Source organism: Thamnophis elegans, chromosome 2 (assembly GCF_009769535.1).
Source record: "Thamnophis elegans isolate rThaEle1 chromosome 2, rThaEle1.pri, whole genome shotgun sequence".
In the NCBI taxonomy this organism is placed as follows: Eukaryota; Metazoa; Chordata; class Lepidosauria; order Squamata; family Colubridae; genus Thamnophis; species Thamnophis elegans.
In genome coordinates, this window is record NC_045542.1 from 127,761,091 (window position 1) to 127,786,353 (window position 25,263).

Here is a 25,263-nt window from a genome sequence, read left to right on the forward strand (position 1 = left end):
TGGAAGTAATTCAAACATATAATTAAATAACTTAAAAATATTCTTGTACTGTTCAACTTTTGCATATGAATAAACCCAAAATATGAACCACATTGCTTATATCAAGTATTTAACTTTGCTAAACCAATAGGGATGTGGTGGCTCAGTGGCTAAGATGCTGAACTTGTAGATAAGAAAGGTTGGCAGTTCAGTGGTTTGAATCCCAAGCGCTGTGTAACAGGGTGAACTTCCGTTAATTGTCCCAGCTTCTGCTAACCTAGCAATTTGAAAGCATGTAAAAATGCAAGTAGAAAAATTAGAAAACACCTTTATTGGGAAGATAACAGTGTTCTGTGTGCCTTTGGCATTTAATCATGCTGGCCACATGACCACAGAGATGTCTTCGGACAGCACCAGCTCTTTGGCTTTCTAACAGAGATGAGCACTGTCTCCTAGAGTTGGGAACGACTAGCACATATGGGCGAGGAGAACCTTTACCTTTAAGCCAATAGGGCTATATTTATCGGCTAGTCATTTCTATGTCTGGTAGATTGCTGGTTAAATTAGCTGTATTGGTCTGCTGATGTCCTTTGATAGGAGTTAGTTTTTAAATAAATTGATTTTCTGTGCTTGTCATAAGAGTTTGGAAAAAATCATTACCCTAGCCACGAATCAGCCACAATTTTGGATAGGTTACACAAAAGGGAAAACTATATGTGACGTTAAGCCCATCACTCAGGACTCTGTGATTGATTTTTAAGCTGAAAACAGCAAGGGCAAATTGGTGTGATTTTTCTTAGGGTGGCGATCGTGGAGCAAATCTGAATTTTCCTTTTCTAAGGGGACAGGAAAATACATTACAGTACTTTTTTTAATAGTTTTATTCTGGCATTCAAGCTGTGCATGTGCGAAAGGAGGTGAAATAAGTGGGAATATAAACACAACTCCATCTCTCCTTTTTCTGGTTGCTTCCCCTCCCAACTTTCTGAAGTTTAGTTTCTCTTTAAGCATCACAATATAGAGGAACATTTTTTGGGAACCTTACAATAAATTTTAAATTTTCATTTTTTTAAAAAAATGTTCTTCTAGTTATAATAAACTTTTATCAGTTTTTTCTTAACTTGCACATTATACCTTCCTCCTGTTCCTCCTGCTCCTCCCTCCCTCTCTCTCTCATTCTCTCTATTTTACAGATACAGCCACTTAACCCTCTCTCAGCCCAATCCATTTTACAATGTTATTTTTGTGTACAAAATAAAAGATAGGAACATTATTTACTTATTTATTAAATTTTATATGCTGCCCATCTGCCCATAATTTAATACACCTTGAGTTGTATTAAATAAATGTAAGCAGTGGTGGGATTCAACTGGTGTAACAACTGGTTCGCTTTTCGTGCACTTTGCACATGCACAGTGCATTTGAAAACAGCTCACAAACTTAAATCAGCTGAATCCCGCCCCTGAAAGTAGGCCATCATTATCCTCAGCTATTGCTATTAACTTTCAAATCTGCAAGCTTTAGTTCTCGCAAAGACTGGGAAAGAATGTCTAAATGTTTCAGATGGGAAGACATAATTTCTTTTGGAAAGGCATTTTTCTTACTGCACTAATAGCCAACACACTACTTTGTAAAAGAAAAAGAAGAGGAACAAAATATATGTAGAAAAATCTATTAAAATATGGAAGGGGGGCATGTGAAAATTTACATTGTCCCCAATTATCTAGGCATTATTTTCTTTCCATATTTTTTTTTTAATAAATGTTTTTTAATTTTAGTTTAAATTCTTTCCATATTTATTATTGGATAATAATATTAGATAAAAGACAGTCCTTCTGCAGAAGAAAAAAGAGAAAGAAAGGAATAATGAGTTCCATTTACTGTGCCTAATAATAACCATGATGTTTTAGAATGTGTCTATGACAAAACTCCTATAAAAACTGTTGAAGATCCTATTTATGTCTTCAGTTAGTTGCTCTTAACAAAATGGCTTCAACTTGTTTTCTGCAGAAATGAGGTAACATATGATTTCTCACAACAGTCTAGACCAGCAATGGTGAACCTTTTTTGACTCGCGTGCCAAAAACGGGGGGAGCGTAGGGGTGGTCGTGCGTGGGTGTGCCACACCCATAATGCAATATGCGACCTCCAGTGCGCATGCATGCATGACAGGCACAACCCCCTAATTTATGCATGCTTTTTTCATCCTCCCCAGGCTCCAGAGGCTTTATAGGTGCCTGGGGAAGGTGAAAACAGCCTCCCTTGCCCCCCGGAGGCCCTCCGGAGGCTTCAGGAGCTTCCCTGAAGCCTCCGGAGCACAAAACATCACCCTTATGGGCAAACCGGAAGTTCAGGAATGGACTTTGCTCATAGGGCTGGTTTTAGCCCTCCGGAGCTTTCAGGAGCCTTCAGGGCCTCCGGTGGGGGAGGCTGGCCTCAAAAATGCTAAAGTTAGCTGACCAGCTGACAGGGCAACACTTTGCGTGCCCTGACAAATGGCTCTGCATGCCACATGTGGCACGCATGCCATAGGTTCGCCATCCTGAGGCTAGACTAAGTTCCAAGATGCAGATCTCACTATACCACAATACATTCACCTGCCTTTCTTCTACTCTTTGTCAACTTGGTTCAGCCAATGGTTTAGCCTGTGAAACAGATATGGGAAAACTATTTTTTCTCTCTCAAGAATCACAGGGATTCAAGACAATGTGTCAGAAATGTGATGGAATCTAATATGGAGGTGGATCCCCAAGAGGGAGGAGGTGCATTTCAAAGGAGTAAGAGGCAACCCAGGCCAGATATTATGTGTGAGAAAAAGAGGGTGAAATTAGGCCCTTTCTAATAGTTCACAGAATAGCAATATCACTTAGACTTATATACCCTCTCTAAGTGGTTTTACAGAGTCATGCCCCCAACAATCTGGTATAGTGGTCTCTATGTGTGTAGAGTGTAGTGTAGATAAAGATAGTAGAGTCTCCAGTCTAGCAAGATTTTGTCTATAGGTGTGAAACAATAGAGAATTCAGTTTGGAAGAATCACCACATATTATGCTTTGGGCCTGACAGAAAGCACTTAGTATGGAAAATGTCAAGGTGATAAATTTGTACAGCATAGCCATTTAGGATTGTGACACTTTACAAATATTTAGCTTTGGGTCTCAGATTATTTTCCTTATTAACTGTGAACAAATACTCCTACTTTTGCCTTTTAGTTAGATCTATTCCAGAGCAGCAACAAGGCACTGAAATATAATTAATGTGAATCATTTAAGAATGCTTATTAGCACAAACTAATTACAGTGTTATAGGATGAAATTATTCAGTATCTGTATTTTACATGTGGTATGTATCCTTGGAAGGGAAAATGAGTAGGCCATGTGTGGAAATCCTAGCCTTCGTTTCATTTAGACCATGTACAATAGTTTAATTAAAATTAATAAAGTAGGAAAGATTTTGCAAATGGAAGGGATGTTCACAAGATAATTTTTTCAGCTGCAATGAATGAGTAATAAATGCAGAGAAGTAATTATAGGGATCTGCTAAAGACCTCTGGGGTGGAATGAACATGGCCAAAGAACACCGAATGAGGAAACAGAACAAGCAACAAGACACTGATCATAATGGGATATTTTAATTACAGTGAAGGAAATTGGGAGCAGCTTGTGATATTACTGCCAATGCGCTTATAATGATGAAGAACTAACAGGATTTTCTCCACACAATTGTTAAGTTGTAACGTACTGGGATCTGAAAGATGAGCTCAGTGTTCTTCTAAAAATAGTTCTGAACAGGAAAATGACAAACCAAGTTTCTCTGTGACTTAAATGAATAAACAAAAGGAACAATCTAGCTATCTTCTTTCCTGGGCCGCACAACACCTGAGACCTAAGAAAGAACAGTCTACATTTGCTAGTTTGGCCCTAGCAGAAAGCAAGTGAGACAGATACAAATCAATTGTGCATTGTCCTGCAGCTGCCCCCAAAATAATAATTAAAAAAAGGTCTGCACTGACAGAATTGACTCAGAGAGGACCTCATCTCATCACCATGATGTCCAATTGACAAATGTGCATTGTGGCATCATGGCATCACGGCCTTTTCTGTTTGTATCACAGTGTTCCATGCAAGTAAATAAAGATGGCATTTGTGATGTGACACCATACTACAGGTTTCGTCATTTGTTCCCCTAAATCAGGAATAATAGACTTAAGTTATAGGAAGACAACTTTCAGCTGAAAACCAGGAACAATGGGCTAGTGATAAAACTAATTCAGCAATCTAGCATTTTGCAAAATAAAATGGGAATCATTATCCACGAAGGGACTGTGAGGGTTGTAAATTGAGCCCTGTGTGTGATGAGGGGTGAATCGTGGTTTTTCCTTGGAGTATACTCTGTGATTAAGTAAAATAAACCCGAGGTATATTCTAAGAAACATATTTTTATTGTAAAACAAATAACAAACCTAGTGGCTAATAACTACATTCTGGTAAAGTTCCTAGCCTACCTCCTCGTGGCAGGCAAACAGAAACAGAAAGAAGAATGAACGGACATTCTCAGTAGGCTTACAGAGAAGAGTCAGCCTACTGTATGTCTTAGAATATAAGCACAACTCGCACCCCCCCGCCCCCCCAAAAAACATCGTGACAGGGACAGTGGTACAGTCAGAATTGCCAGAATGGCTATCTTCATGTCAGTTAGTGGCAGAGGCAGCGATGGGTTCTGGATCCCGTTGCAACCGGTGCAGTGGAATGGGGCTCAGCAGCCACCACATGAATGTGCGCAGTGTGCACCCCCATACACACAGCGCGCACATGTGTCCTTACCTCCTGCGACGCTCCAGCTGCTCGGTGGATAGTTGCACAGGCACCATATGTTGCATATGTGTGCACAAATGGCCCATTTCCTTCAAATACAGGTAAGGAACGAGGGTGGGTGGGTGGGCCCTGGGCCCTTCGGAGCATCATACTGGGCAGAGGTAGTATCAATATCAAGGCAGAGGAGAAAAACCACCACCTTTCCATTCAAAGAAAACATATCTATATACACAAAAAGTGATTTTTGTCATTTTGTATGCATATGGCATGATGAATGAGTATAATTTCACTTCAGTGATATGGTACAAATCAGATGTGGTATTCAGCAGAATAGAGAACCACCTCTAGAGAACCAGTAGCAGAAATTCTGAGTAGTTCGGAGAACTGGCAAATACCACCTCTGACTGGCCCCACCCCATCTATTCTCTGCCTACCAAGTCCCAGCTGATTGGGAGGGAATGGGGATTTTGCAGTATCCTTCCCCTGCCATGCCTACCAAGCCATGCCCAGCAAGCCATGTCCACAGAACCAGTAGTAAATATTTTTGAATTGCACCACTGGTTAGTGGGTCATGAAGATGGGAGCCATAGTGAGAAAATCAAAAGATAAGCTACACACACACACACACACACACACACACACTCCTGCAAACAAAAAATGTTCACCTACGCTCTATAATTGCATCCCTTTTAATATTGTTTGTATTATTGCACTGAGTAGAATGGTTGCAGATATCAGATCTGCAAACGGTTAAAATAATGTTGGGGTATTTCTTGTTAGAATTTCCCAGAAGAGCTGGGGAACAGCATAATTAGAAGAGAATTGACCCCTTCAACTATTGGCAGTTTGATGCTGCTGAATGATAAATCCATCTGCAAAACCTGGAAATTTGGAAGTTTGTATAACACTACTTTTATTTTTGTCTGATCAGAGAACCTCAAAACAAAAAGAGAGTATTGGAAAGTTTCTGTTCTTTGTCTTGCTGTCTTACTATCAAATGTTTCATGGTCCAGTGCTGTCAGTAAGCATTTTATATTTTATGTAACTATTAAATACCATTGAATATATTCCCAATTGCTATAGAACTGAGAACAGATACTGTGAAAATTTAGATTTATAAAATTTAGATTTTTTTAAAGATTTATCTTCTGGAATTAAATCTTCTTTACTTCCAGAAGATTAAATCATGACAACTTCAGCAGTAACTTCAAAGTTTTAGAATGTTTTTCCCCCATCCCAAATCACATTTATGTGTTAATTGTTACACGATCATTTTCAGAGATGTATGGGGCCACCAATAAACATGGAATTATTTGGAGTTATATTATTTGCATGCCACTATACATTGTGAATTCAGTTTATAACTATCACTCTTCTGTATTAAACGTACACCAAATATATTTCTGAAGCATCAGACTTCAATGAACATGGAACCCGAAGCAACAAATATTAGACTTAATGGGAATATTTAATTGAATCCACTTGATTTGCACTTCTCAGACTAAGATGTGTATCGGAATGTCAAGTTTTGCTTAATATTATTCTTATCTATAAATTTTGCCATATATCTTTCAGCTTAGAAAATGCATTAAAGGACACAATAAGTATTATATAGGATAAATGTATATAGAATGCATATTATGTCATTTAAATGTGAAAAATAGAATTAAGTGGATTTATGACAGAATTTATCAGACTTGTCAAAGGGAAGGAATTATAATGATTCTTCTTTGCCCAATTGCTGATGCTGCTCAGGTTTTATGGTTTCTATTGATACCATTGATAGTATTCACATATCTAATATAGTTGGGCCATTAAAATGAAACACTAACTCAATCACTATATGATGGAAAACCCAGACCATATAAAGCATAACATAAACAATGATTAGGATAGCTTTGTTTGTTATTTGGCATGTCACAACATTGGTGTTGCATTTGAGAAGTTGGCAAAGACCTAGATAAGGAAACTTGTTGCTTTTTTTAAAAAAAGGAACAGATAACACTATCATAATTCTTTCTGTTAATGTAGCATGCAATTTTGTTTAAAAGTTCACATTTCCTATCCCCCCCCCCCCCCCGGTAACATGGCAGGAAGAAAAAACTTGACCTCTCATGGAGCTTATCAGACTGATCTTCTAATCATTTTTAGCCACAAACCAAGTTTATATTAGAAAACCCCATTCAGTGTAAAATAAAGTAATAATCTTTATACGAAAGTCTCGACAGCAGTATAGACTTGAGGACCTTAGAAACTGCAAAGTGATTGTCAACACAGGTCTCTTGGGTTAATAGCTGGAATCAAATGCATTAAGAAGTCCAGCCGGAAGGTGCTGATAAGAGGCAAGCTTTGTTCATTTGGATACAGCAGCACTGATGACAGAAGTAAGTGGGTTTTTAAACTATGTTCACATCTAATGCCACAATAAAAGGATTATTTAAATAACCGAAGTGCTTTTCTTGTTGTATATTTTCCATCTTTCACCTGGGGAAATTTTATAGCCTTTGCCACTATTACAGCTAATAACTCTATTAAATAATCAAGCTGCTTTCCCTGCTGATAATGAAAACCTTCTCAATTGTTACACCAAATTTTCTACTCCATTTGCAACCAACATCCAAAGGCATAGCTTCTGTTTTGTTTCTGAGTATTATCAGCCCAGTGATAAAACCTACAATAACTCTGTGCTGTGGTAGTAAAAAATATTTCTAAAGCCACTCTTGAATATTTTGATCTGTGAAAGAAGAAAAGCAAAGAAGAGTTAAATAAATTTATTAGAGTTAAATAAATATTTATTATCAGTTCTCTGCTCTTATTGTAGCTGTGGAACACCAGCCAGTTGCATTTTGCTGGACCTTGGAAAAAGATGGGTCAAGAGATTCAACTGGGGTAAGCAGTTATTATTCATCTGTGCACATTGCAGTGCTGAAATTTGCTCCTGATTGAAAGGAGGATGTGCACTGGCCACCCACTTACATGGCCCAGTGGCCAATAGGCCATGTAGTGGGCCATGGTCCACAGGTTGAGGACTCTTGTTCTAGGGTTCCAGAGAATACATGTTATGGCAATCCTGCACAAAATGTAATGTAATAGTTTGCTTATTAGCATCTCAATCACAACAAGTGGAATCTTTCCATCTCAACTGATACACGACAGAGACACTTCTTCCAGCATCGTATCTCATTCTGTTCAATTTTGACCAGACAAAATGAGTCTAGTGTCGGACCTTACAAAATGCTTGATGTTTTGTTGCGTTGACTCTCATACTATTATTACCAGTTTCCAATAAATTTCCAGATTTTTTTAACATCTATCTCTTATTTTTAGTGCTTACTTTCTGTGCGGTTGTCTCCATTTCCTCCTTAGTACAAATCCTCTTTATTGTCTCTAAGTCATTAAAGAGAATAGGGCCAAGGTAATGATACCTTGAAATCTGCTGGAAGCCCACAGTCAGGGAATGCTGACACCTGATCTCAGTATGTCTGAAGGATATTGGGTAAAAGAAGGTTGCACTAAGATTTCACTTTGGTAAGTTATCATTGACTAGATAATTATGTTGTCATAATACTGACACATCAGATCTTTTTGAGCTATCTTTTTTTTCCCCAGTATGGAACTGAAAATCATTTCTTAATTATTAAGTGTCACTCTCCCACATGTTATGCAGGAAGATTGGTGGGATGGTAGTAGCAAACATAGGCAAAATAAAGGCCTGGGAATAGGTTAATTCAAAGTCTATTTATCTAGTGTTCAGGTTGTTTAAGTGCTCTAGTTATGGGAAGTTCTAAATATGAATGATAAGTAAAATGAAATAAAGGTCCAGAATCTGAATCTCTCTTCAATTGTGCTAGAGTTCTCAGGATCTGTTGGATGACCTTTTAAGAGCCATGAAAGACATATTTTATTTTTTTGCTGAGAGGTCTATTGTTTGCATATAGTTGTCACACTATTTGGAATTCTAGAAATGCTAGGAGTATCTGCAAGTGGAATCTAAAATTGTCTGTATATCCTGACAGCAGTTGGTTTCAGGATTTTGGGGAGAAGATAATGTCAGAACCAGGCAAGAGGCTAAACAATTCTACTCAAAAAGATCTTAATACCCTGTTTCCCACAAAAAAAGACCTCCCTGGATAATAAGTCCAATTGGGCTGTTGAGAGCATGCATTAAAATAAGCCCTCCGCTGAAAATATTTCTATTTCTATTTATTGCATTTATAGGCCGCCCAATCCCGGAGGACTCCGGGTGGCTTACAGAAATAAAAAATAAGCCCTCCCAAAAATATTGCAACGCAGCAGCAGCCCTGAGGTGACCACACTCACCACCTCCTGCACCTCAAAAATAATAAGACCTCCCCCAAAATAAGGCCAAGTGGTCAAAAGAAAATAAGACCCTGTCTTATTTTCGGGAAACATGGCAGAATAATGGGCTTCAAACGAAATATTTCTCTAAATTATTCTGCTTTTCTTATCTCCAAGAACTATTCATACAGTAATGTTAGGTTGTTATCTTCTACTCACTATCCAATTCTGTTTTACTTTATTTATAGTGCTACATTCCTTCCACTTAGTATGATTCTGTAGTCTTCCTCCCCTCTCCCCATGTCCTGTCCCTTTCATTTTTAAGCTTTCTGTCTTGAGGTACAATTTACCAAACTATCATAATCTTTTGGTCACTTTTTGCAAAAATAAGCATTTCTAGAGAAGTCTATAATTCTGGGAAAAGTGCAAAGAAAAAGACTAGAATGACCAGCGGCAACTTGAATGAGCTCAATTACAATGACAATGGGTACATTGTTCAAAGATTTGAAGCCCCATTTTGGAAACAGAGAGTCCTAGAGAACCATATATCTATGGTATGTGGTTGCAATGACTCCACAGTGAGTTGATGGCAAATAATCAATCAACAATGAAGATAAGAATCCACTTTTTTATTAATAAAATCTTGCTGAGGTTTTCCAAAGAATGATTTATGTACTCAGCATTGTATATTCCATGTGCATCTTGTGTGTTTTTAACACATGATCCATGCTCACAAAATATATACACAATGTGATGCATGTCATAAAAATTATGCATATCACAGCAGAAAAAAGGGAATGTGACAAGCACCATTAACACATGTCAAAAATAACCAGATTCTGTTTCCATTAGGATACTGATGAATCTGTGGGAGGAAAATTACCTAATATTTTTATCAGCATCATTCACAGTTCGTTTAATTTTACATGGTTTAACATGGTCTGCATGCATTTCTATTCAGGTCTGAGTAGACATAAGTAATATATATGATGGTGGTTCCTGTCCCATGCAAAATACTTCAACTTCTTCTTTCTATAATATCACTGCAGAAATATTATTTTCTTGGCATGGTTTATAGCTTTCATGGGATGAAAATACAAAGAGGATTGATCTTAGAATTCTGTTGCACAAAATCAGAATGAAGTCAATAGCAGGAAGTTTATAATTAATCAAAATATTTACCATATACACATTACTGTTTTACACAAATATCTGTCTCCAGAATACTTATTGAACATGATACTTATTGAACAATATATATAGCTCAGGGTTGAATGTAAAATTGTTGGTGCTCTCTGAACTTAGTTGCCTGACTAGGTAACATCATCAATGCTAATGAGTGTGGGGTTTGCTTCCTATTTTTATTCAATAGATTGACTACCAGTATTGGGAGTGGTGCGGTCAAGATATTTCCCTTGTTAATTTCTTGATTAGGGTATTGTTTTCTATTTGATTGTTTGCCTGGTGTTAATCCCTGCTTATCCAAGTATTGGCTGCTGGAAAGAAAATGTTATGGTCTTTTTTTCCCCCTTAGCCTTTTATTGTCTCTTTTGTAAAAATGGTTTATTTGAATCTATGAAGGTTAAGGAGAATCTATCTATCTATCTATCTATCTATCTATCTATCTATCTATCTATCTATCTATCTATCTATCTATCTATCCCACACAAATAAAAAACAAATGCAGAAATTTGTGATTTAAAATTTCATACTTATCCTGAAAACAGGACTGATTGTCCAGCAATGACTATACTTCAATTCACTTCTTTTTTCTATGATTAATTGTAGACTTCTGTCTTTTAGTTTATTATTATTTATTTAACTAATTTTTGCTCCATTGAGTAAATAGAGCCATGATAATCTATTTGGGTTATTTTCTGCTGAATAGTTTGGATATTTTTCTGACTCAGAATATAAAACTAATAATGCAGTTGTTTCTACTATCTTGACCCAATTTACCAATAGACAATTGACATTTATTTCTGATCTATATAATTCTATAATTCTTACACACATTTATTTTGACATGTTTCTTTCTGTACCATTTCTGTACTTTTAAACATTTTGTCTCCAGATAGAGTTAATTTCCTTTCAAACCACACATCTTACATTTTTAAAAGCTTAATATGATAATACAACATTCAAAAACTTATAAATGTCAGTGGATAAATACATTCCCATCTTCAATTTGTACAGAAACATGCTAATATTGAATTTTTCAGGCTACCTACGTTCCTAATCTCTGGTGGCCCCTTGTGTATAACACTGAATTCTGGGGTTATAGACTCATTTTATATACTAGCTAAATAAATTTTATGATCTAGAAATGGTATCATCAGTATTTTCTTTAGCTGCTTTGGCCAGGATAAATACCCCTGGAAATGGCATCTCTAATTTAAATGAATGACTTGAATGGCATTGAATATTTAATTTAGTCAATTTAAGGCAGTTGGTGCACATGTCATTGTATTGGATTCCCAAATGTGGGTCTTTTATAAGCAGAACATTCTAAGTTATAAGGTAAGCAAGTGCTCTGAGGGGTGTAAAAGTGATGAGGTTACTTGTCTCTGTCATTCCATCTAAAAGAGCATCTCACATTCCCATGGGATAATAAATTTAGGTGGGCAGATTCAGCTACACGTTTACACAACCTCTTGATTTGTGGTAGCTGATAGAGTTTTGGGGCAGACAAGTCTATCTATCTCAACTATTAGCTCCCCAGCATGCTGGCTGTGGAATTCTGGGAGTTGAGGTTCATACATCTTAAAGTTGCAAAGATTGACAAACATTGTATTACTTATGCATCTCTATGCCAGCCATGGGTGAGGGGAGATCCATCCTTAGGGTTACAGAGTCCATGTCAGCCAACAGACAGAGTGGCTATCAGTGGTTTTTATTTTTGAGATGACAATGAAATGTTTATGTGATATAGCACAACTCTTTGTGAGCAAAGGATCTAGTTTCAAGATTCTTCTTTCCATGTATTGTTCAGAGATGTTTGCATATCCAGAACACAAACAACACTGAAGTGGTAGCAGCAGCTTTGACAGATGAAATTTTTCTCTCCTCTCATTGCCATCCTATGCGCTGAAACTACAGTTTCTTCAAGCCAAACCAGGCAGCTGACATGTTGAAAGTGGTATTCTGACATCTGGACTGGAGACCACGTAGTTAGAGAAGGCTGGAAGAATAAAATGGATTGTGATTTCAAAACTGGGATTCAATCTTTAGCGCAATTTCTGAAATTAAACTGTGATGTATCTTTTTGAAACTTTACAGAGGCCTTGGATATACGTTTCTAAAGGCATGAATAAACATCTGCAGGATCAAAGCATTGCCATTCAAAAAGGGTTTTATTTGAATTTTATTTAATAATCATTTTGTACTGCTTTCATTTAAAAAAAACAATATCCAAGCGATTTGCAATATGACATGGAATTTTTTTAAAAAGTCATTTTGTTATTTTAAAGAGAAAACAGATTCATGGTTTATTTGTATTGATTCTTGAGAAGGTGGTTAGTCTGCTTGGAGTGAAGTGACTTTTTTCTTTAGTCATTTGAACAAATTGGTTTGTAACTTAGGGTTATTAAATATGTCTTACAGTAGTGAATATCATAAATATCTCCCTGAAGGAGGGCAGGATGCCCCCTTATATAAAGGACACAATTATTAAACCTCTTTTCATAAAATCTGCCATGGTTTCTGCAGAAATGAGCAATTATATATGAGTCTCTAACTTTGCATGATAAGAGAGTGGTACCTTTTCAAGTGGAGAAAACTGCTTATCTCAACCCATTTCAAACTGGCTTCAGGGTGGACTACAAGACTGAGACTATCTTGGCCACCCTGATGGATGAGCTTTGTGTGTGAATTGACAAAAGGAGTATGACTCTATTACTTCTTAATCTCTCAATGGCTTTCAATATGATTGAGCATGGTGCCCTTCTGGATTGCTTAAGAAATTTGGGAATAGCGGGCTTGCCTTTGCAGTAGCTTCATTCCTATCTCTCAGACAGATTTCAAAGGGAGACACTTGGAAACAGTCACTTTGTACAATGGGAGCTATTATTTGATGTCTCTCGGGATTCTATTATGTCTCCAGTGCTTTTCAGTCTCCACATAAACTGTTGGGGATATTGTCAGAAGAGCTGAAACTGGCTGATGAACCCAGATTTGAGATATCTTCAGGAAATGGAGTGATTTCCTTGAACGCCTGCTTGAGGTCAGTAACAGACTGGATGAGATAAAACAAATTGAAATTTAATCTAGGCAAGGCAGAAGTGTTCTTTATTATGGGCTAAAAGTCTGTAGAGATTCTCAGCCATCTAAGCATGGTTGTCCCAAAAGTGCTTTTTCAGGAGGCAACTCGACTTTCTTGTTTTTTCCTTTGAAGATATTTTGCTTCTTCTCCAAAGAGTTTCTTCAGGATAGTGAGGAATGGAAGGATTTATATTCCTTGTGGACAGATGATCATTTGCATCCTTTTTTGAGGGTTGTTGAAGCACTTGGAGGTTTATCTGTGTTCTCAGGGTCACCTGAGTACTGCTCCTGGTTCCTGTAGTCTGCAATTTTTTTCTCTCTGGAAATCCATTCATACTCTCGCACCATTCATCCCAAACTGTATAGCTAAAAGTCTGTAGAGATTCTCAGCCATCCAGGTCATGGTTGTCCCAAAGGTGCTTTTTCAGGAGGCAACTGGATTTCTTGTTTTTTTCTTTGAAGACATTCAAACCTCTGATTTTTATATGGGCTATAACTCCAGAATGGTGGTAGACTATAATCCTCTATTCGGCATGGGACTGTATTCTCCAGTAGGAAAGGACATGCAGTTTGGAGATAATTCTGAACCAAATCTCTCTCCACTTTCCCTGGCAAGAGCCAGGAAAACCTCTTACCAGCTTTCTTTGGTATGACAGTTTTGTTCCCTTGCAGAAGAAAATTACCATCGAACTGCAGTACATGTGAATGTAACACCCAGGATTGAATATGATATGGAACTCCATAGTTTGGAAACTTCAATTTGTAGAATAGAATAGAATTCTTTATTGGCCGTGTGATTGGACACACAAGGAATTTGTCTTTGGTGTATAAATTGGCAGCCAGTGGGGACTTGGCAAGAAAACCAGAAGACCATATTACATCTGTGCTCCAAGTACTGGTTTCTAATTCATTTCCACACAAAATATGAAATGCTTTTTTTTTTTTTTTGGCAAGAAAATTTTCTCAAGTAGCTTGGACCTTAACTATATAGCCTAAAATTAAAGTCTAAGGAAAATTTTAGCCATCCAGGTCATGGTTGTCCCAAAGGCAACTGGACTTACTTTGTCTTTCCTTGAAGATGTTTCACTTCTTATCCAAGAAGCTTCTTCAGTTCTGACTGAATGGTAGGCGGTGGAATGGAAGGATTTATATTTCTTGCAGTCATCTGGTCTTTAGCACCCATTCTGGGCGTCGTTGAGGCCACTTGGGGGTTTATCTGTGCCCCCACAGTCACCAACCAGATGACTGCAAGAAATATAAATCCTTCCATTCCTCCCAGCTCCAACATTCAGTCAGAACTGAAGAAGCTTCTTGAATGAGAAACAAAATGTTTTCAAGGAAAAAACAAAAAAAAATGCTGTTGTCTTTTGAAAAAGCACCTTTGGTACAACCATGACCTGGATGACTAAAAATCTCCATAGACTGTTTTTTAAAGGCTATATAATTAAGATCCAAGCTATTTGAGAAAATTCTCTTTCTATATGAACCTCCGCACATGTTGAGATAATCTGATAGTGATTTGGGATTGAGCCTTCTCTATTTCCATCCCAGCTCTTTGGGAAGCATTACAGGGAAAGAAAAGATAGATTTAAAAACAGCACACCATGCACTCCATTCTAAATGGGGCTGGACCGTATTTTGGGCTCAACAGCCCCAGGCCTGCCGGAACAGCCAGGTTTTAATGGCTTTCCAAAAGGCCGAGAGAGTGGGAAGGATCGGGATCTCTGCGGGTAGATCATTCTAAGGATCATTCTAAGGACTATCTTTATACTACTTACAGTAGTACCGCAGAACCAGAAATAACTGTTCAATCATTTATTGGCAGAAATTGATAATTGTATCTCCTGGTTCATTTCTATATTCTAGGCATACAATCCAAGTTAATTTTCTTCCTTAATCCATCTGATTTGGGTATTCTAGCCACCAACCACAAACAGCGCATCTTGCTTTCATGTTCTGTTGATTTCAGTTGAACCTAACCATAACGTTAATCGCTATCCTGTTTTTTTAAAAACAAATAATACAAATAGTACATATAAATATGAATACAAAAAAAAAAAGAAATAAAAAAAGAAAAAGGAAAAAAATACACATATTACAGTGCACCTCCCACTCCCTGGAAACCTTCACCCTCTTATATTTCTTCATCTATAACAACTAAAAGATATACAATATATTCCAATTGTGCCCTTACAACCTTCAAAACAACATACATTCTTAAGGTTTATTCCCTTTGCCCTCCACCAACACTGATTTTATAAAATCCCCCCTCCCATATTTCATTATAATTATTTACTCATCCCTTTTTAAAATTTAATTTCTGTTGTTAATTTATCATTTGTTGCTATATTCCAAATTTCATTATACCGCTATCCTATTTTTCTGAATTAGTGGTTGGAGCACAAAATTGGACGGTCATCATATTAACATGATATCCACAAAGTCTGTTGATATTATTTGGTCACTGAATTGAACCTAGGTATGGTCCTTGTTACATCCTTTCTACCTATGAAAGTAACACTGTTTGTTCTTTGCCTTTCATGTCCAGACTGGTAAACTGTGTGTTAGTCTGACTGAAAGTATGCAATCCAAGTCCTTCCCAAGTTGCTGATACTATCCATATGTATCAATTTCATTTCACCTTTCATTGTGTTGAGCTTTCCTGTGTTCAGGCTTCTTACATTCCATATTCCCACTGCATTCCTGACTTTGCAGTTTCAGATTTACTTTTTTGCACTGTAGCATCAGCAACTAGATGTCCTCAAGTTTTTAATCGATCCAGGCCATATTCACCATTAGTAATCTGAAAGATTCTTGCCTCTTCCTCATTTGCTTGTTGAATTCCAATGTAGGGCTCATCACCCAACACTATATCATTAAACATTTTACACTGTATATTCATACAGCTTTCTTGATGAAATACAAGGATGAGCTATCTTCTGCTGCTCAGTATGAAATATTGTCTTTGTTTTTATCACTAAATTGATCATCTGACATCTTCCACTATTGCTGCTGCCCAATATAAGTTTGTGCTTGCTTTAGTTGGGGAGCTGGGATGTCTGTCATACTTTGGGCATCATTGCTGGGAATATATATAGTCTGGGCAAACATATCCTTAAGTCTTATTCATTTGCCCCATGAACATTTCCCCAGCATGATGACACAGCATAACAGGGCTTTTTAGAGATAGCTGCAGACTATATTATGATATACATATAAAGGTATTTTATATAAGAGCCACAGTGGCACAGTGGTTAGAATGCAGTATTGTAGGCTAATTCACTGCTTACTGCCACGATTTTGATTCTGACCAGCTCCAGGTTTAATCAGACGTCTATACTTCTGAGGTCGGTAAAATGATTGCTGGGGGCAATATGCTGACTCTGTAAGTCATTTAGAGAGGGCTGTAAAAACACTATGAAGCTGTATATAAGTCCAAGTGCTATTGCTATTATATGTATGTTATGCATATATGGTATATTATAATGCGTATATGAACAATTATTTAAGCAATGATTAATATCATTATGGAAAATTATCAAGTTGTGATCTAGTGACTGTTAAAGACCTATTGATTGGAAGAATAACATATACAAAGCCATTGGACTTGTACTCTGAGTCTATTCACTGTCTTTTCTGATGATGAACCTATGGCATGCATGCCAGAGGTGGCACACAGAGCCCTCTCTGTGGGCATGAACACCATTGCCAGCTGCTCTTTTGGTTTCCAGCATGCACATGCGTGCCAGCCAGCTGATCTTTGCACATGCCAGAGTGCCAGAAACCCAAAGACCAGCTGGCCGGTACGCATGCACAATAAGAGATTGAGCAATCATTTGTCTGGCAGTGATGGTGAACATTTTTGGCATCAAGTGCCCAAACCGGGCACACACACACCAGAGTGCCAGAAACACGAAGACCAGCTGTTTCAGTTTGGGCAATCGGTGCTGAAAGGTTCACCATCACTGGCTTAGACAGATAAACTGCACTATTTTATTTATCCGGGATGTCCTTAATGACTGTGGTTAGCTATCAGAAATCAGACTGAGATGAATTTATTGAGTTACTTTTTTTTGTCTGCTAGGATATCTCTGAATGAAGCTTAAAGGCAAAATCCTATTAAAAGTATGTGCCTTTTCCTTGTTTCATACGCACAGTTTAATATCTTGGTCATGGACAAATACATCATAATTCATTTCCAAGAAACTGCTTCCTATGCATTTCAGTTGAAAGTACTGCTAACATCAGTAATTTTTTAAGTCAGTGATGGCTACAGTGTGTGCAGAATGAAGGACACAGACATAATACCATCATTACCCTTCTACAGAAATTTTATTGGCTGATAACTTTCAAACTAACTTGATGACTCTTTTCAAAAATCTTTAGATACTTTTACATTTACTGCATGTCTTTTATTCTGCATATGTGCATTTTGCACTTCTACTTCTTCTACCCACTTTTGTAACATGGTGAACTTTGATAAGGTGATTTACCATTTTAATCATTTAAAATACAGTATTGTATTCTTGACTGATTTGGAATTTTGAATTAAAAGAGTGTTTATAGCATGTGACTGCTCTACTTGTTCTATGTTAAAAAATGATGCGCTAGTTGCTACTATGTATATTTGTTTCTTTTTAAGGCAGCTATTATGCAACATGACTCACTAAAGGATATTAATATTAAAAAGCCTCCAATTAGTATCTTTTCTTGACAGCTGTTGGAAGATTTCCACCAGCAGATTGTTGCAGTAAGATAATAAGAAATGAGTTCCTTCTGAGTTCAATTCAAATCTTGGTGATCTCAGCGAGATGCCCATGGAACTTTCTATAACAGAGGTTTGCCACTGCCTTCTGGGAATTTTTTCAATTACCTTTTTAGCCTGCAAACCCAGGTTTTCCTAATGGACTCCCATCCAAGTATATTAACAAGGTCAGAGCTTGGTTAACATTGTCAAGATCCCCAAAATGAAGTAGAATAATAATTTTCCAAAAATTCTCCGTAGCCCTCCTGTACTGCCTAAAAACTCTTTAAATCAGTTTTTTTAATGGATAGAAAATGACATAATGTACCAAAGGAAGGATAATACTAATACTGCAACTTCCTGCAATAACATCAGTGGAATTGCAAAAAAAACCTTCATACATTTTAAAAAGATACTTGGTTGATAGCAATAGCAGTTAGACTTATATACCGCTTCCTAGGGCTTTCAGCCCTCTCTAAGCGGTTTACAGAGTCGGCATATTGCCCCCACAATCTGGGTCCTCATTTTACCCACCTCGGAAAGATGGAAGGCTGGGTCAACCCTGAGCTGGTGAGATTTGAACCGCCGAGCTGCAGAACTAGCAGTCAGCTGAAGTGGCTGCAGTACTGCACCCTAACCACTGCGCCACCTCGGCTCTTCCTAGGATACCTAGGATGCTGGCAGCAACACATATCAACCATCAGTGCCAGTGAATATTTGTGATGCATTTTTAAATGTTCAGTGGACTTTTAAGTTTAATGAATAAAAGAAACTAATAATAATACTAATAATACTAATAATACTAATAATACTAATAATACTAATAATACTAATAATACTAATAATACTAATAATACTAATAATACTAATAATACTAATAATACTAATAATACTAATAATGCTAATAATGCTAATAATGCTAATAATACTAATAATACTAATAATACTAATTCACAGTCAGACAGATGTTCAGGCTGGATTTGGCATTTTTGTCTATCTATCATTGCAGGATGTAAGACAGTGACGTGATGTCGAACCTTTTCGGCACCAAGTGCCCAAACCGCCATGTGCATGCATGTGGGTCTGAGAGTCCCAAAGAACAGCTGGTGTGCGTGCCTATTTTTTGAGCATTTTTGGTTGTTCTTGGGCTGTTTTCAGGCCATTTTCAGGGCCAAGAACAGCCCGAAAAATGGCCCAGAAAAATGGAAAATCGCCCCCAAAACAGCATACTTTTTGGCAGGTTTGGGGGGCATTTTCAGGCCATTTTCTGGCGCCTGCAAAGACCAGATGGCCAGCATGCATGTGCATGCTGGAAACCAGAAGAGCAGATGGCAATGGCACGCATGCCCACAGAGAGGGCTCTGTATGCCACCTCTGGAACCTGTGCCATAGGTTCACCATCACAGATGTAGGGTGTTCTGAGGAAACTGACTTTTACAACTGACTGATAGTGAATTTGTCAATGCTGATGATGTCCAAGTGGTAGCCCAGATGATGATGATGATGATGATGATTTAAACATCCCTTCCTCTTTTTGTAATAGATAGAAATAGCAATAACACTTAGACATATATACCACCCCTTAGTGCTTTACAGCACTCTCTGGGCAGTTTACAACATCAGCATATTGCCTCCAACAATCTGGGTCCTTATTTTAGCAACCTCAGAAGGCTGAAAGGTTGAGTCAACCTTGAGCCCATTGGGATCAAACTCTTGGTTGTGGGTAGAGTTAGTCTGCAATACTGCATTCTAACCAGTGGACCAGCAAGACTCTTACGAACATATACCTTCTGTTTAGTTGAGCAACGTTTTCTGGATATTGCCCATTGTTTTAACATTGCAAATTATAAATATTGATTTATTACAGTAACTTCTCAGTGTGGATGAGGAAAGTATGTCTTTAAGTCAATGAGTTTCATTCAGTGAGATAGTGAAGTTGAAAGTGTTGTCAATCTTGAAAAAACAGTAAATCAATCCTCATGTTGGATTAAGTGGATACACTAATCAAGCTATGCAGAGGAGTATCTAATCTTGGGGCTTAGACCAAAAGTCTGTCCTCTAATGATGTTTAAGGTCACATAAATAAATGTTTAATTAATTAAATAGGAATTTAGTGCACATATCTTTGCCGCTAGATATATTGAGTTTATGCAAATAGTTTTCAATATAATTTTATTAAAATATTTAAATAAGAAAATTAAAACAAAGTAACAAAGTAATACAAAGGAGAAAAAATAGAAATAAAAAAGGGAAGAAAAAATAGAAAAGTAGATGAGAAGAGTAGATGAGAAAAAATGATATAAAGAAGTGGCTTCCAATATTCTACATGGCAATTACAAATACAAATACAATTACATCACATTACTCTTCTTTCTATAATCTATCCTGTCTAACCATCAATATCATTTAAATCCCAAGTTCATATTTTTCCATTTTTATGCAAAAAATCCAAATAAGGCTTCTTGTACCCAATAAATGCAGATAATGTCTTTTCTTTAGTAAAATAAAAGTTTATCCATTTGAACAAAATCATTCAACTTCACCAACCATTCTTTCATCCTGGATAATATTCATTTTTTACATCTTTGTGCATATAATAATCTCACTGCTGTCGTTATGCAGTATATTAAAATACTCTACCATGAACTTTTTCTGTTTTATCCATACATTCTAAAAGAAAAAGTTCTGGCTTCATTTCTATATGGATCTTTAAAATCCCCTGTATCCAACTATATGCAGTATTTGAATCCCACTTTTTCTTAACTTTTTTACATGTCCACCAAGCATGATAAAATGTTCCTTCATGTAGTCTATGGAAATTTAAAGATATGAACAGTTGATTTTTGTTTTGGACTGAAATGGGTATCCATATTACATTTATTATGAACTTAGACACTCTCCAGAAGTGTCTAAGAGAAAAGAGCATAATTTCAGAAATTTGTTTATTTAAACATATGGACAAAGACACAGAGAAAAAAGTACATGCACACCCAAGCATGCAAACATACTAAACCTTATACACACAGAGAGAGATAACAGAATAACAGAATAGCAGAGTTGGAAGGGACCTTGGAGGTCTTCTACTCCAACCCCCTGCTCAGGGAGGAAACCCCATACCATTTCAGACAAGTGGTTGTCCAATCTCTTCTTTAAAACTTCCAGGGTTGGAACATTTACAACTTCTGGAGGCAAGTTTGATTAATTGTTCTAACTGCCAGGAAATTTCTCCTTAGTTCTAGTTTGCTTCACTCCTTAATTAATTTCCATCCATTGTTTCTCCTCCTGCCTTCAGTTGCTTTGGAGAATAGCTTGACTCCCTCTTCTTGTATGTATTTGGTTATGCTTATTAGTTTTCTTAAGCTCTGTATTCTTTCCTCAGAGGTTTCCTGCAAATCATTCTCATCTGTTTTTTATTTTTTATTTTTCTGTTAATCACTTGGAACCATTTTTGTTTTTGTTTCAAATCCTAAAATATTGTTTGGAGAGATAAGTCTGTTGTGTTGGTTAAAACAGCTGCTTTGTGACTGAAGAGATTTAATCCTATTCTCATTACCCCTGAATTTATTGTCTCATGCTGTGAAACATTAGCTTTTTCTGTACAAAAGTAAAATGATAGCAGTTTCCTAAACCATTCTATTAGGCAAGCACACATGCTTAAGAGGAATTGGCTGATTGTATTGTTCAGCTGTCTCATGTCTTTATCAAGATTTATTGGAAGAGTCAATCATCCTTTGAACATTCAATGTACAACGTTCCAACTTAAAATTATCCAAAAACATTCTTAGATTTGTTACACATAAACATATTTTGGGGATTCCCATTTTTCTGAGCATATTCTACACAGCTTTGCATAATTTACACAATAAAAGGTGATTCTGTAATCAATGAAGCGCATAATGATGCCTGTTTTGGAAATCTTTGGCTTTATCAATTATCCAACATGCATCAGCAATAAGGTTTTGTGTTCCTTGGCATTTTGTAAAGTCAGTTTGAACATCTGGCATCTCCCTCTCCTTGTAGAGCTTTAATCTGTATGTGATGATCCTAAGCATTATTTTTTTGGCATGTGAAATTAAGGAAATGATATTTGTTATCCTTTTTTGGTATTGGAATGTAGATTGACCTCTTCCAATCTGTCAGCCACAGTATCCTCCAGATTTCTTGGCATAGCTTGACTGATTCTTCTGTGCTTGCCATATTTCTGTGGCTATTCCATCAACCCCTGTAGCCTTCTTACTTGATAATGGCTGATCTAAGTTCATCTTCTCAAACTAAAGGTCCTTGAAAAGAGATAGCATCTTCTAAAGTATGTTGGATGTTTTCCCCCCACATACTCCATGTTTACCGCTCACCATTATAATTTTCCAGAGATTTAAAAAGTGCGGGAAAGGGGAAGTTACAAAGGTTCAACAAAGCTCTTTAAAGTGATAACAGCTAGGAATAAAAGGATTAAGAAGCCTGAAAGAACTTTAGGTTGAAATAAATAGTTAGCCTAAAGTCTGTGACTTCTATCCCTTCTTGAACTATGAATATGTTGTTGAATCTACATATATTTCAACTTGTGTACATTCATTTTGTTATCTCCTCCATTGTTATTTGTCAAGGCAGATGAAGCCACTTTATTTTTTTAAAATAACAAGGCATCACAAGTCAGCCAAATGTATAGGCTTATAGAAATACCCGTACTAAAAACCAAGTATTTTGATAAGACTGTCACAAAGAGAACCACAATACACCGTCAGTTGGTTTGCCTATAATTTGAACTCCTTTTCCTTTAAAAGCAGATGAATGAATATAATTGACTCCCATGTTGTAATTTTTCAGTGCATTAGTTAAGCTATACAGTCAAAATTGAAACTGTCTATCAACTGAAATAAAGACATGTTTTCTCATAATGTTTGTGATTTCTATTATTAAGCTAAGAAAAGCTGCATTTTTAAAGCAGTTTCAATCGAGGTATCTATACATCAGAATCTAAAGCAATAAATAATAAATATTAAGAAAATGTTGCAAAATCTAAAGAAATCCATTAAACATGCTTGAAATTTATAATATGACTTTCATGAATTCTCACTTTCTCTCTAATAGCCCACAAGCTCTGCTGCTGGGATTTTGCTTCAAAATATTCAAGAGATCACGCTCTTCTCCTATTGTGATTGAATTTTTTTACAGTAATAAAAGCTAATACAAAATATTTTAGTTTTGAAGTATTTTAATTAACATATGCTTAAGAAAATGAGATTTTAGTAATCCCAGTGTCCTTAAAGGATCCACTCCAGCTATGAACTTGATGTTTTTCCATGACTCATAGCACTTTTATGTGTGAATTGATGCAATCCTATGGTCTCCATGAGAGGAGCAGCTATTAGGAACACAAGAGGGTAAACTCTTGGTCTCTCCTTCTCCAGAGAGGTTTCCTTGGACCAGGCTGGTCACCTATATGTTGGTCTCTACAACAACATTGTCTCCATTTCCTTGAAGATGCCTTATTTCACCATTGTCTTCATCAGAAGTTCTCCCTCTTCTCTTATTGTGAACAGCAGTGGAATGTAATATTGTTTCATTGAATGTTTAACCAGGTTTGTCTGATTCCTCTTATTGGACTCCAGGCCATGTTATGAGGGGGAATTCACTGGAGAAAGCAATTATGTTTAGAAGAGTTAAGAGGCTATCAGAGAATATGATGGCTGGATGCCATCAAATCTGATACCAGCCAGAGCACAGAAAAATTCAAAGAATAGTGCAAGATCAGAATATACAATACAATAGCAGAGTTGGAAGGGATCTTGGAAGTCTTCTAGTCCAACCCCCTGCCTCAGCAGGAAACCCTATACCATTCCAGACAAATGGCTATCCAACATCTTCTTAAAGACTTCCAGTCTTGAGGCATTCACAACTTCTGGAGGCAAGTTTTTCCATTGATTAATTGTTCTGTCAGGAAATTTCTCCTCAGTTCTAAGTTGGTTCTCTCCTTGATTAGTTTCCACCCATTGCTTCTTGTTTTACCCTCAGGTGCCTTGGAGAATAGTTTGACTCCCTCTTCTTTGTGGCAATCCCTGAGATATTGGAACACTCCTATCATGTCTCCCCTGGTCCTTCTTTCTATTAAACTAGACATACCCAGTACCTGCAACTGTTCTTGATATGTTTTAGTCTCCAGTCCCCTAATCATCTTTGTTGCTCTTCTCTGCACTCTTTCCAGAGTCTCCACATCTTTTCTACATCGTAGCAACCAAAACTGAATGCAGTATTCCAAGTGTGGCCTTACCAAGGCATTATAAAGTGGTATTAACACTTCACGTGATCTTGATTCTATCCTTCTCTTTATGTAGCCTAGGACTGTGTTGGCTTTTTGGCAGCTGCTGCACACTGCATATTTAAATGGTTGTCCACTAGGACTCCAAAATCCCTCTTACAGTTACTACTATTGAGCAAGGTACCACCTATACTGTACCTGTGCATTTTGTTTTTCTTGTAGAACCTTACTCTTTTCACCATTGAATTTCATTTTATTAGATAGTGCCCAGTGTTCAAGTTTGTCAAGATCCTTCTGTATCTTAAACTTATCTTCTGGAGTGTTGGCTATTCCTGCCAGCTTGGTGTCTTCTGCAAATTTGATGAGTTCTCCATTTATTCCCTCATCCAAATCATTGATGAAGATGTTGAAGAGTACTAAAACAGAGCTTTGGGGTACTCCCCTGCATACTTTCCTCCATGTAGATGGAGTTCCATTGAGGACTACATGTTGAATGCAGTTGGTCAGCCAGTTACGTATCCATCTGGTGGTGATGCTGTCCAACCCACATTCTTCTACTTTATCTAGTAGTAGGTTATGGTCTACCTTATCAAAAGCCTTACTGAAGTCCAAGTAAACTATATCGACGGCATTCCTCTGGTTCACTAATTCTGTCACTTTGTCAAAGAATGCAATAAAATTATTCTGGCATGATCTGTTTTTTTTAATTAATGTTTTTATTTTATTTTTGTTACATAATAAAAAGTCTTTTGTGAACAGAGCATTGTCCAAAGTCCTCCTTTAATATTCCCTCCAAAAGACATCATTCATTTTACATTATATTTCCATTATTTCCAATTTTAGCCATATTACTTTTCTTCTCCTATTTTCCAATTTCTAGTTTTTAACATGTACAGACAATATGATTTTTCT